Source organism: Peromyscus maniculatus, chromosome 2 (genome assembly GCF_049852395.1).
Source record: "Peromyscus maniculatus bairdii isolate BWxNUB_F1_BW_parent chromosome 2, HU_Pman_BW_mat_3.1, whole genome shotgun sequence".
NCBI classification, from domain to species: Eukaryota; Metazoa; Chordata; class Mammalia; order Rodentia; family Cricetidae; genus Peromyscus; species Peromyscus maniculatus.
The window spans coordinates 2786137-2800800 of NC_134853.1; the positions used below are offsets into that span (position 1 = coordinate 2786137).

Sequence of the window (14664 nt, forward strand, 5' to 3'; positions counted from 1 at the left end):
TCTTTCTGTACGCTGTGAATATGTGTTGCTATGATTGAGTTGATAAATAAAGCTGCATTGGCCTATGGCAGGGCAGGATGGAGCCAGGCAGAAAAATCCAAGAGAGACAGGAGGAAGAGAAACAAGAGGCAGAGAGATGCCATACCACCATCCAGGTAGCAGCATGTAATGGCATACAGGTAAAGCCAGGGAACATGTGGCAACATATAGATTAATAGAAATGGGCTAAGTTTAGTTATGAGCTAGCTAGTTTGAAACCTGGAGCTTATGCAGGGACATTTGGCTCAGGCTTGGAGGAAGGGACTTGACCTGCCTGGACTGAGTCTACCAGGTTGATCGCAGTCCTTGGGGGAGGATTTGCCCTGGAGGAAGTGGGAATGGGGGGTGGGTTGGGAGTAAGGGGAGGGGGTGGGAGGGGGGAGAATAGGGGAACCCGTGGCTGATATGTAGAACTGAATGGTATTGTAAAATAAAATAAATTAAATTAAAAAAAAAGAGCTAGCTAGCAAGAAAATTGAGCCATAGGCCATGGCCATGCAATTCGTAATTGATATAAGCTTCTGTGTATTTATTTGGGCTAAGCAGCTGCAGGATGGGTGGGACACAGGAAAACTTCAAACTACAGCATTAAGCTTAGAGGTTTGAGGGTTTCTAAAAGTCATCCCAGAGGAGATGTTGGGCTTTTATTGCTGGGAGGCTTATTCCCCATGGTTGAGGCAGAGAAAAATAAACAAATGAGATCCAATGGCTTTTGATCTGCGGTTGTAGATGGACCCGGTCCAGGTTCCCAGCATGGGGAGGTGCCAGGAGAATCTGTTCAGTGTGAGAATGGACCACAAGATATACAACAAAACTCACTTTAAGAGTTTTTTGGTAGAGAGTGGGGAAAGGGAAAAGGGGAGTGCACAGGTCTATCTGCAAGAATGTGGTGGAGAGAGGGTGTGGGTCCAGTGAGTCCACTTTTAAAGGTAGCTCAGTACATGCATATAGATTACATGGGATGTAAGGCTCTGGGATGACTAAGCATTTTGCCTGAATGCTGATGGTGCATGTGTGGAGATGGGACCCCAGAAGTGGCTAGGAAGATGCAGAAATGATATCAAGTCCCACAAGGTGGAAGGAGAGAAATGACTCCCAAGAGTTGTCACCTGATCTCTTCCACATGGGCTCCATGGTATTTTTATGCATGCAAACACACACCCATACACGCACAGATACACACAAACACACTGACACACACACTATTTTAAAAAATTAAATGAATCAGAGGAAGGAAAAGCTTATAGAAGGAACGGTTGCTGTAGACCACTGACTGCTGAAGCTCGCTTTTATGAAAACAGGATAGAAATGAAAATTGTGAGGACATTAAAAAAAAGGGGGGGCGGGATCCCCTTCACCTTGGAATCTGCTTGAAGCCTCTCACCAGCAGCAGAGCAGGAATTCCAGAACAATTAACAACTGCTTGGGGCCTTTCTTCCTTCCAGACACAAACCTGCAAGTGTTTAGAAGTCTCAGTAGAAACCTTGCTCGCAGGGAAAAAACATGTACTCTAGTGGCTCACTGTTTTACCTTATCAGATTATGTTCTATCCAAAGCATCTCAGGAGCCACCCTATTGTGTGATATTTTGTTTGTATTCTGACAAATAAAGCTTGCTTGGAGTCAGAGGGTGCAACTAGCCACTAGTTAACCATAGAACTCTGGAGGTCTATATAGAGAGGAACAGAAAGTGATTAAGGCGAGGCAGAGACAGGATCTCGGCCCCTTTTTGATCAGAGGATCCAGAGAGGTAGGAAGTGACTATGGCTACTCCCTTGCTTCTCTGATCTTTCAGATTTTTACCCCGATATCTGACTCCTGGTTTTTATTGATAAGATTAATTACGTTTATGCTTCACCCTATAATCTCAAAGGGAGGATGAAATGTGATCCATCACAATGGTATATATGATGAATGCTAAGACAATTGCAACTCTCCCTTGAAGAGCCCATACCAACACTTGGGTGTGTCTTACTTAGTTTCTGTGACTCTTCTTTGAGAAGCCCACACCAATGCTCTTGAGTGTGCCTTTATTCTTTGGAGTGTCTTTCTATCAAAATGCCTTTTAAAAATTATGAGTGTCATATACTCACAGACACAATTTGTTTTTAAGACTTTTATTTATGTATGTATCTGTGTGCATGAGTGTGGGTGTTCAGGGGCCACAGCATGCATGTGGAGGTCAGAGGGCAACCTTAGGTGTTGGTTCTCTCTTTCCACCTTGTTTGACACAAGGTCCTTTATTATTTGTCACTGCATAAACCAGGCAAGCTGGCCAGGGGTATTCCCGTCTCTGCCTCCATTCTGGCAGATGTTAGGATTGGGATAACAGATGTGTGGTAGCAAGTCTGGCTCTATGCGGGACATGTGGATCCAAATTCAGGTCTTGAGCTTGCACAGTAAGTGTTGTGCCCACTGACTCATCTCCCCAGCCATAAAATATCTTTAATAAAATCTCCAACTTTGCTTCACACTGACTAGTCTTGCAATCTTTTCTGCATCAAAGTCATGAATCCTGGAACTCCTCGGGCTGCTACAGGTACCAGCATGGAGCTGTCTCTCTGCTCCTCATTGACAGCTACTCGAGTATTCCTATCATGCCTTTGGCTTTTGTGTATGTGACATTTTGTCATTTTTAGATTGAAACTGACCCTGAAATTTTCCTTGATTCTAACTAAGAACCTTGGAGACCCATTTCAGTATATCGTATTTCCTACAGCGAGGCAGTTGGAGCTAAGGGCAAAAGCCGAACAAGAAGAAATGAACCTTGATTGCTAGAAGAGACCACATGTAAATAAATTAATCTGTATCACCAAATGGGGCTGTCATTCAGCCTGACGTGGGAGACAGGTCCCCTTCTTTATTGGATCACTAGCACAGGAGTTGTTTTTGTCCTTCATGGTGACGTTTTTTGGGTCTCTGAGATAAGCCTGAAATTGGCCTTAGAGTTCGGCAGATATTAAGCACTCAGTCCTCAAGGATTCTTTGAGCTGGCCTTCTGGGATAGGAGTCACACAGAGTCGAAAGGAAAGTTACTTTCGTAGATTTATTTCGTGCATGCAAGTGGTGTGTGTGTGTGTGTGTGTGATCTCCCTCTGTTATATGGGTTCCAGGATCAAACACAGGCTATTACACTGGGTGGCAACAGCCTTTATGTACTGAACCATCATCTCCCTGGCCTCCATAAGTCAAGGAGCTTTTCAAGGCAACTGCTGACTCATTTCCTTCTCTTCATCCAAATAGCAGATGAACTTTCAGTTATTCAGGATTCTTCCATTTGTTTAGGAAAACTAAACAAGCAAACAAAAACCCCTCCAGGATCAAATATACTAACAAAAAACAAAGTCCATTTCCCCCCCTAATATTTCCAAATGACTTGCCCTGTAACATTTGGTCCAAATTCAGAACAATCACCTTAGAAGGAGTTTGTGCAGATGTTTTAGCAGCTCCAAACTGAAACGTAAGAGCCTATGGTCTTGTGGAAGAGAAGCTATATTCGTTATCTCTTCTTTCCCACCAGCTCACTACAGACTGCCTCAGCCTAACACAATAGCCGTGTATTATCTCCTGCTCTGGGACAGGCAGCTGGCCTGAGCTTAGCTGAGTGTTGCCGGCTTGGCTGTTCCCAAGGCTACCACAGAGGTGTTAGCTGTGGCTGCAGTCGTTTCAAGGCTTCAGCAAGATCTTTCTCCCAGCTAAAGCCACACAGCTTTTAGCAGGATTTAGGTTTCCACAGACTGATGGACTACTGGCCAGAGAATGCCCTCATTTTCTTGCCATGTGGGTACCGCACAGCATGACACTGGCTCCCTTCAGAGTGAGTAAAGGAGAGACCTAGGGGAAGCAAGCCAAGATCAAAGCCAGGGTCTCCTTTGGCACTTGCTCTATTCTGTCCATAAGAACTAAGTTACTAACTCCGGTCCATGTTCAAAGAGGAGTGATACCAGGAGGTGGAGCTTAGTGAGGGCCACTTCAGAAGCAGGGCTGTAAACCAAGAGTTAATAAACATGACGGGAGCTGGAGAGATGGGTCAGCGGTGAAGAGCACCTGTGTGCAATCTTGAGAAGAGTTCAGACCTCATGACCCACTTTACAAGCCACATGCAACCTCAGCTTTGAGGTAGCCTGGCCGAGAAAATGCAAACCCCAGATTGAAGGAGAGATCTTGCCTCAAAGGAATAGTTGAACAGTATAAGACACCACCTCATGTCCCTTCCTGGCCTCTGCACACAGGCCACATATTCATACAGATAGACACAAATACAAACAATTCTTTTTAAATATTTATTTATGTATTTTATGTATATGAGGGCTCTATCTGCATACATGTCTACATGCCAGAAGAGGGCATTAGATCCCATTATAGAGGGTTGTGAGGCACCATGTGGTTGCTGAGAATTGAACTCAGGTCCTCTGGAAGAGCAGCCAGAGCTCTTAACCACCGAACCATCTCTCCAGCCCATCAAATAATTTTAAAAAACAAAACAACAAAATATATCAGCTTTGCCAGCTCACAAGTCTAAATTCAAACACATCCCAGCAGTGAGCAGAATACTTGGTACCTAAGCTTTTGTTTTTCTTTCTTTTTGTCAGAGCTGAGGACTGAACCCAGGCGCTCTACCACTGAGCTAAATACCCAATCCCCTAAGTCTTTGTTTTTAAACACCATTCTAGGGCTCCTTGGAGAAAGGGCTGATTGTAGGGGTTGGGGCAAGAAATACACAAAATAAGTCTATAGCATCCTGTAGTTCTAGAAGAAAGGACATAACCAAAAAGCAAAATGGCCAGAAAAGTTAATCTAAAAGAGCGTCATGAGTGCTTTGTGCAAAGAAATAAAAATCACAAGATAAATTTAAAATGACATATACATACGTAAGTCTACATTAATGATTGAATAGAAATAAGGAAAAGAGGCAAATTTTTCTTATAATAGAATTCCAAATAATGTAGTAATGTACTCAGGTATGCACTTTCAAGAGTTGAGGCTTCATCCTACAGTCCTCTAAAATGTGGGCAGAACTTGGGACTTGTCTTAAACACACACGCACTTAAGACACAGGGCAAAAAAGTGATGTGTGATCCTAATTAGTCTTATTAATAAAAAACCGGAGTCAGATATTAGGGTGAAAGATCAGAGAAGCAGAGAGGCAGCCACAGTCACTTCTTACCTCTTCAGATCCTCTGACGAAAAGGGGGGCTGAGATCCTGTCTCCTCCCACCTTATATTCCTGTTTCCACCTCCCTAGTGGTGGGATCAAAGGCAGTGTGTACCACCACTGCCTGGCTCTGTTTCTCTTTTAGACTGGTTCAATCAATGTAGCCCAGGGTGGACTTGAACTCCTGATCTTCCTGCTTCCTCCGCGAAAGGGCTGGGATTAAAGGTATGTGCCACCACTGCCTGGCCTCTATGTTTAACTAGTGGCTGGCTCCACCCTCGGATCTCCAGGCAAGCTTTATTAGAACACAAAGAAAATATCATACAACAAAAGACTGCAACCATACAGTGGAGAAACTAGCAAAAACTGCCATACTCAGATGGCCAAAACATCACTTCTAACCTGTTCCCTTTGGCATTATGTGAGTCAGGTATCTCTAGATGTAGCATTTTCCTCAAATCCTATAATCATAATCTATTTATATAAAAATACCAGACAAATTCAAATCATGGAGTATTTTACAATACCTGATCATATGCCTCAAAACTGTAACAGTCATGTCAAAGTCATGAAATGTGAGACTAAGAAAGTACCAGAGGAGACGAAAGTGACTGTATGACTAAGTACAGCCTGCAGTCTTTGCATTAATAAAACCTGAATAGGGCTGGAGAGATGGCTCAGTGGTTAAGAGCACTGGCTGAGCTTCCAGAGGACCAAGGTTCAATTCCCAGCATCCACATGGCAGCTCACAGCTGACTGTAATTCCAATCCCAGAGGACCTAACACCCTCACATAAATGTACATGGAGGCAAAATACCAATGCACATAAAATAAAAATAAATAATAACTCTAAAACAAAAATAAAATAAAACCTTCAGAGCCAGGCGGATCTCTATGAGTTCGAGGCCAGCCTGGGCTACCAAGTGAGCTCCAGGAAAGGCGCAAAGCTACACAGAGAAACCCTGTCTCGAAAAACCAAAAAAAAAAAAAAAAAATAAAAAAATAAAACCTTAATAAAAGTCTGGAGTTTTTGACAGTAATTATCTTAGTTAGGGTTTCTATTGCTGCAGTGAAACACCATGACCAAAAAGCAATTTGGAGAGCAAAGGGTTTATTTGGTTTACACTTCCACATTGCTGTTCATCACCAAAGGAAGTCGTGACATAATCTCAAGCAGGCAGGAACCTAGAGGCAGGAGCTGATGCAGAGGTGGGGGGTGGGGGTGGGTGCTGCGACTGACTTGCTTCCCATGGTTCACTACTCTGCTTTCTTAGAAAATCAAGGACCACCAGCCCAGGGATGGCCCTACCCACCCCACCACCACAATGGGCTGGCCCTCCCCCATCAATCACTAATTGAAAAAATGATTACAGCTGGATGTTATGGGGGCATTTTCTCAACTGAGGCTCCTTCCTTTCTCATGGCTCTAGCTTGTGTCAACCAGCCAGGTCAGTAATAATGTATGAGTGCTGGATTCCTAACTCTGTAAATGTAAGGTTAGGGGACACTGGGTGAAGAGAACACCAGAATTTTTTCTACCCTTTTGCCACTTCTCTGTAAAACTAAAATTATTACAAAATATTTTTATTTCTTTCAAAAAGCAAAGCTTAATAGTTCAAAAGGGTAACGACTGCAGGACTTTCTCCTAGGTCAGCTCCTGGCTCGACTTATTTCAAACCCTCTTTTGCCTTCACTCAGTAGTGTGTGCCAATGAGATGGCACACAGCGGGGTCAGAATTCTTAGAAATAATTCCATTGTTGGGAGAAACAACAATACCTTGTGATGAAATTGCTCAGGTTTAAGTCATCTCTCCTTTATCCAGACATTCAAAAAGTCCAGGGCCCCTCCAGGGCACTTGAGGATAAAGCAGGGTGTGAAGGAAGGGAAGAACCAAACCAAACCAAACCAAACCGGTTCTAACCAATCTCCAGTTAAGGGGCGCTTTCAGACACCCCCCTTTTCAGACACAGAGGATAACACAGGCCACTGGTGTCACACAGCCAGGCGTTGCCCGTGGGTCACACAGCTGGTGATCAGAACTCCTGAACAACTATTAGCTTAGCAGGAAATCCTACAAGTATTTCAGAAGCAAGGAACCACTGCTAGGAATGCCACTCCCGTCGACTGTTGCCCCCACCAGTTCAACTCAGCAGCTTTCACCAAGCCTCAGACCAGACCAAGTACTCACTCCTCCCTGAACTGTTCTCTGAGGCCTCCCACCCCCAGGCTTGGTCATGGTTTTTTCAGGCTCTTTTGTACTTGCATTATAACATCTGATCACATATGGTAACCTTGTCTTTATCACCCCGGTATACAGTAGGCTCACTCAGGGTGTGGTTCAAAGCTTAAAAAAAAAAACAAAAACAAAAACAAAACCCCAAAAACCTACCAAAAAACAAAAAACAACTTTGTACTGTCATAGTGGGCTCCCAACAAGCCATTATTGAGTAACTGAAAAGAAGCTCTTGCTGAAATACAAAGCCCTAGCCAGGAGGAACTAGGCCATCCAGGGCAAGAACACCAGTGCTCCAGTTAGGCTTCAGAATCATCTGCCAAAGAGAGGGTAAGAGAAAAGACTAAGTAGCAACAACAGCCGCCCCCCCACCCCAGTCTTTTCCCCGTTTTTTTTTTTTTTTTTTTTTTTGGACTTAAGGTTTCTTTCCAGTGGCTTAGGCTGGCCTTCAACTCCAGATCCCCCAGCCTCCACCTCCAAACTGCTGGGATTACACGCAGGAGCCACCACGCCCAACTAGCAACAGCCTTTTGAAATACTGATAGGTTTTCCCTCCATACTCATGTTTTATCGCGCCCACACACATTACCATGCTGCTTATGGCTAATTAGACGCAGAGAGGTCATATTTTCACAAAGGTTATTTGAAATCTAGGGGGTCTCGGAACAGCCATTCATTAGAAAGCACGTGCACAAGCACTCTGGCAGGGGTGGCCCACGCCTTTAATCCCCGAGGCAGAGACGGGTGATCTCCTTGTGTTCAAAGCGAAGCCGGGTCTACAGAGCGAGTTCTGGGACAGCCAAGACTACGCAGAGAAACCCTGCCTCGAAAAAAACCAAACCAAGCAACCAACCAACCACCCAGACCAAAGTGCACCAGTGAGGCCGACAGTGAGGTTGGGGGGGCTGACGGCAGGAAAGTGAACTCTTCATCCCCTCTGGGCAGCACCGCATTCCTACTTCCCCAGAACAGACATCCGGGATGGGAGGCCGGAAACACAGATCGGCCCGGCCAACACAGGTCCCCACAGAGCGTGGGATGAGAAGGGGCTCCACACAGGCGAGGTGAGGTTAAAGACCCAGCTCCTTCCGGCGGGCACACACTTCCGACTACACACGGAATGTGGGTCTTCCTACACCCCGACGGGGCGAAGCTCCCCAACAAAAGTAACCGCGCCAAGGAGCCCTGAAGACACAAAGCACCATTCACCCCAGAGCACCACGCCCCTTACTGTGCTCCGCGCGTGCGCACACAGACCCGGAAAGGTAGCCGGCGCCACTGGCGGGGGAGGCAGACACGCCTTCGGCCCGCCCTCCTGAGCCCGCCCCCCAGGCCTCAGCGAGCTGCTTACTGGTCAGCCTGGGCCCGGCCAGGGGCGGGGATTGGCTGATTGGCATAAGGTCCCGGGACGGCCAATCTGGAAGGCTGAGTCGGCCGGGAAGGTGCTGGCTGCGGCGCCGCGGAGGTGAGTGGGGGCCGGGACGGGGGCGGAAAGCGGTTGGCGAGGGCGGCGGGGAACGGCTGCCACCCCGAGCTGGACGGCGGCGGGGGGCCGTGTGCGGGCTAGGGCGGAGACCGGAGCGCGGCGCGGGAGGACGGCGAGCGGGAGGGAGGCCGCCGCAGCCCGGAGCGAAGGGCAGCCTGCCGCCTCACCCGCGCCGGGCTCGCTGAGCTCCGCGGGCCGCCGGCCTGGCTCCCATCCCCCGCCGTCCGTGCAGCCGCGGGCGCCGGCCGCCAGGCGGGGATCTCGGCGGTGCTCGCCCTCGCTGGGTCCCGGCTGGGGGCGCGGGGCGCGGCGACCCAGGAGGTTCAACCTGCTCCACCTGGCCCCACGTTCCTGTCAGTGTCGCCTCGCCGTCCTGAAGTCCCTGCCTAAGCGTGCGCAGTTTGCGTAGTAGACAGATCAGCAGTCAGACGAAGCAGACTTTCCCCTCCGATGGTTTGTTTTGGGACGGGTCTGATGTAACCCATTCTGGCCTTCACCTAGGGATGTAGTGGAAGATGGCCTAGAAGTTCTGATCCTCCTCGCTCCACCTCCCAAGTGCAAAGTTTAAGGCTTGCTTCACCATTCTAAGGGGGAAAAAAAAGGGATATTTCACGACACTTGGAAATTTTAGCGCTCGCTTTTTTGTTTTTTGAGACAGGGTTGTGTGTCTTTTGCTCCGGGCTGGGGTGGAATGCACTATGTAGATTAGGCTGGCTGAGCTGCCTACAACTCTAGGTCACCTTCCTGCCTCAGCCGCCACTCCCAACTCCATAAATAACCTTTTATTGGAATCCAGTCACATTTATTTTCATAGTGTGTGTGGCTGCTTTTACATTACAATGATATAGTCACGGAGGCTGTGACAGACTTAAAAGAATTACTATCCAGTTACAGGAAAAGTTTGACAGTCCTGGCCACTCCCCATCCCCCTCCCCCCATTTGAGACAGAGTCTCACTATGGAGACTTTGCTGGTTTACAGGTTGATACATACATAGGCCAGGGTGGTCTTGAACTTGTGGAGACTCCTTGCTTGTTTCTCTAGTGCTAGGATTATGGATGCATACCACCATTCCTAGCACCATTTTTTTCCTTTTTGATAGAGATCTTGCTGTGTATTCCAGGCTAGCCATTTGTTTGTTGCCCAGACTGGCCTCAAACTCTTTTATTTTTCCAAATACAGGGATTATAGGCAGGAGCCACAAGATGTGGTTGACTTTTGGCTTCTTTCTTTGTTTTTGGTATTTCCAGTTTTTGGTATTTGGTAGCCTTGGCTGAGCCTCTGCCCCAGTGAGTGATGAGATTACAGGTGTGCACCACCACCCGCCAGCTGTTTCCTAGTTTGGAAGCACGTTATAGAAACAGTCTAACTTTGCTGTATATAATCGTAAATAGATTTCTTTTACCTTCTTTTTCAAAATAATTTTTAATTTTTTATTGCATTCGTGTGTGGGTGTGTGTGGTCAGTAGACAACATATGGGAATCGGTTTTCTCTGACCATGTAGTCTCGGGGATCAAACTCAGGTCACCATGCTTGGCTGCAGGCTCCTTTACCCACTGAGCTGTCCCTGACATTACACCCACCCTCGAGAGCAGAATGGCCAGTAAAATAGTCTGAGGTCAGTCAACAGGGAGTGCGCTCTTACTGTTGTTTAGGAACCAGAATATGCCATCTTGCAAGTAGGTCCTTCATTTATGAAACTTCAGTTATTAGCAGTCACACTGAAAGCCATTGTCACCAAGTAAATGTACAGATATTTGTAATCATTTAACAGTAGTTTATGGAACTGCATTTGACTAGCATAAGCTAGAGCTGTTAAAGAATAAAAGACAGACCGGGCGGCGGTGGCGCACCCAGCACTCGGGAGGCAGAGCCAGGCGGATCTCTGTGAGTTCGAGGCCAACCTGGTCTACAGAGCCAGATCCAGGACAAGCACCAAAACTACACAGAGAAACCCTGTCTCGAAAAACAAACATGTGTGTGTACGTGTACATATATGAAGACAGTAAGAAAATTAAGTTAAACTAGGAAATACATTTGTAATAAGTTGTAAATAAATATCAATATAGCTAGAATTCTTAAACTTAAAAAAATTTTTTTTTGAAAGAGTCTTTCTTTGTAGCTCTGGTTGGCTTGGACCTCACCATGTAGATCAAATTGAGCTTTGAACTCATGGATGATTCTCCTTTCCAAATGCTGGGATTGTAGGAACTTACTCTGTAGACCAGGCTGGGCTTGAACTCAGATCCATCTGCTTTTGCTACCTGAGTGTTGGGATTAAAAGTGTGTGCCACCACCGCTTTAAAGACAGGGCTGCCCTACTTGGCTATGTAGACCAGGCTGGCGTCAAACTCAGATCTTTCTGCTTCTAATCCTGATAGCTGGGATTAAGGGCTCATGCCACCATACCCAGCAACCCACAGCTATATATATATATATATATATATATATATATATATATATATATATATATATATATTTTTTTTTTTTTGGTTTTTCGAGACAGGGTTTCTCTGTGTAGCTTTGCGCCTTTCCTGGAACTCACTTGGTAGCCCAGGCTGACCTCGAACTCACAGAGATCCACCTGCCTCTGCCTCCCGAGTGCTGGGATTAAAGGCGTGCGCCACCACCGCCCGGCTTAGATATATTTTTAAACATTCATTTATTATGTATATAGTGTTTTGCCTGCACTCCAGAGGAGGGCACCAAATCTCATTATAGATGGTTGTGAGCTACCATGTGGTTGCTAGGAATTGAACTCAAGACTTCTGGAAAAGCAGCCAGTGCTCTTAACCCGAGCCCCATCTCTCCGCCCCTTCTAGGTTTTTTTTGTTTGTTTGTTTGTTTGTTTTTAAAACCTTTGCATATAAATCTATAGCTGGGCGGTGGTGGCGCACACCTTTAATCCCAGCACTGGGAGGCAGAGCCAGGCGGATCTCTGTGAGTTCAGGCCAGCCTGGGCTACCAAGTGAGCTCCAGGAAAGGCGCAAAGCCACGCAGAGAAACCCTGTCTTGAAAAACCAAAATAAATAAATAAATAAATAAATCTAATCCCAGCATTAGATAACGGAGGCAGGTGGATATCTGTGAGTTCCAGGCTAGCCTGGTTTATATAGTGAGTCCCAGGCTAGCCAGGGCTATATAGTAAGACTCTGTCTTTTGTTGTTGTTGTTTTTCTTTTCTTTTCTTTCTTTCTTTTTTTTTTTTCGAGACAGGGTTTTTCTGTGTAGCTTTGTGCCTTTCCTGGCTCTCACTCTGTAGACCAGGCTGGCCTCGAACTCACAAAGATCTGCCTGGCTCTGCCTCCCAAGTGCTGGGATTAAAGGCGTGCGCCACCGCCACCACCATCCGGCATGTTGTTGTTTTTCAAAACAGGGTTTTGTGTAACAGCCCTGGCTGTCCTGAAACTTTGTAGACCAGGCTGGCTTCAAACTCAGAGCACAGAGATCTGCCTACCTCTACCTCTCAAGGACTAAAGGAGTGCTTAACCACACCCAGAGTAAGACTGTCTTAAAAAGCCCAAGTTTTATGTTAGTTTTCAAATAAGCTTACCATAGTAAATACTAATTTAATATATAATGGCAGTACATGGGAAGTTGAAGCAGCCTGGGTTACAGAATGAGAAGAAGAGGAGGATGAAAAAACAAACCAGAAAATGAATTATTCTATTTGAAGTTACCAACAATACAGAAGTTAATAAATGTAAGAACAAGTAAAAGGGGAGGGGTCTCATGACTTGCTCTGAGATGTCTTCAGTGTTACTTTTTCCTCTGTAGACATCAGGAATCTTTTGCACTACTGTTTCTTGGTGGATCTGTGGTATGTGCAGATGTGTGTGTAGCTGAAATTTTTCTCTGGTCCCACCCAGTCCCACCGCTGCTCTGATCGCGGCCCCATGGTCCTAATAAACACACAGAGGCTTATTTACTTTTAAACTGTTTGGCTAATAGCTCAGGCTTATTACTGAGTAGCTCTTACACTTAAGTTAACCCATAATTCTTATTTATGTTTAGCCACGTGGCTTGGTACCTTTTCTCAGTTCTGCCTTCACATCTTGCTTCTCATGGTGGTGGCTGGCAGTGTCTCCTCTGTTCTCTTTTCCTCTCCCGCTATCTCTCCAGTTAGAATGTGCCACCGAACCTTATTCTGCCTCACCATTGACCAAACAGCTTTACTTATCAACCAATCAGAGCAACATATTTTCACAGCATATAGAAAGACATTCCCTCATCATGTCTGTGGAGGCCAATGAGGGCAGCAGCAAGTGCCTTCTCTATTACTCTCCTCCCTTTTTGGTTTTTTGAGACAGGGTTTCTTTGTAGTTTTGGTTCCTGTCCTGGATCTAACTCTGTAGACCAGGCTGGCCTTGAACTCACAGAGATCCACCTGGCTCTGCCTTCTGAGTGCTGGGATTAAAGGCGTGCGCCACTGCCGTCCAGCTCTGTTTTTTAAGACAGAGTCTCTTACTGAATCTGAATGGAAACTCAGGATTTCAGCTGGACTAGTTAGGTGACCTACAAGTTATTAGCCTATATGCCATCATTACAAAGTTTCTAAGATAAAGCATGTTTAGCTCTATATGTGTATTCATACACAACCTAGGAAATAATCTGCAGCCTGTTTTTTTGGGGGTGGGGGTGGGGGGTTGAGATAGGGTTTCTCTGTGTAGCCTTGGCTGTCCTGGAACTCACTCTGTAGACCAGGCTGTCCTGGAACTCAAGAGATCCTCCTGTCTCTGCCTCCCCAGTGCTGGAATTAAAGGTGTACGCCACCACCACTACCCAACGTCTGCAGCCTGTTTTAATGATATTTCTTTGATCCCTAGTGCCCTTGTGAAAAAGCTGGGCTTGGTGGCATGCACTTATAATCTCAGCCCTCGGGACACAGACTGGAGGGTTCTGGGGCTCACAGGCTCTCCAGCCTAGCCAGTTGATTATTCCAGGCCTATGGAGACCTGTGGTGTGGGATGGGAGGTATACTTTTCTGTGGGCCTAAGGATAAATAATTTAGAATGTAGTTTATACTCTAGGATCATGCAGGATTGTGCTGGTTTAATTACAGTGGCGGTTGCAGGTCCTCCAGGATCTGTGACTTCACTAGCCCCAGGTAGCTGGCTAGGTTTCCAGTGCCGTTCTTGATTTCCCTCTTGTCGAGTGGGCCTTACGTCCAATGAGAGAGCTGCTGGGAACTGACAGGTAATCACCACTGTACCCTTAGGGTCACTGTGCCTCCTGGTCACTGTCGCGGTTCATAGGCTTCGTAGCTGGGTAGGACTGTGGGTTGTTTTTCCTCCTTAGGAAGCTTGCATATGGAGCCTCTTGGTACCCTGAAAGCTAGTCTTCAGGGAGGAAGCTTTGCTGCCAGGGAAGAGCACACCAGTTGGTTATCCAGTACTAAATAGGCAGCCCTAAAACTGTATACATGCAAGTAACATACAGACCGAAGCAGATTGTATTGATATTTTTCGGGATATATGTGGTATTAGTCAGGGTTCTCTAGAGGAACAGAACTGATAGTACATCCATATGGCTTGATTGGAGTGGCTGTGATCACAGTAGTCCAGCAATGGCTGGCTCCTGACAGGAAGATGTTCAGTCCACGAGAATGGATGTCTCAGTAGCCCCAGTCTGATGCTGGAGTCCTAGAGAGGTACCATTCTTTGGTCTGCACTGGAATCCCAAGGAAGTGGATTCTAACACCAGTGAAGGAATGTCTCAGCAACAGGACAGATGAGCTCACCAGTGAGAGTGA

The 14664-nt window shown here is 46.3% G+C and overlaps 1 protein-coding gene across 2 annotated transcripts in view; it reads left to right on the forward strand.

Moving 5' to 3' along the window:
• Nucleotides 1–7674: 7674 nt before the first annotated feature.
• Nucleotides 7675–14664, forward strand: part of Mtfr1 (mitochondrial fission regulator 1) — a 33045-nt gene continuing 26055 nt past the window's right edge. Inside the window, exon 1 of one of the 2 annotated variants that reach the window (XM_006974730.4) lies at nucleotides 7675–8892. The gene's annotated coding sequence lies outside the window, so the exon portion shown is untranslated. Of the gene's footprint in view, nucleotides 8893–9141; nucleotides 9367–14664 lie in introns of those variants that run through there. The other variant, XM_076563666.1, reaches the window with a different exon arrangement.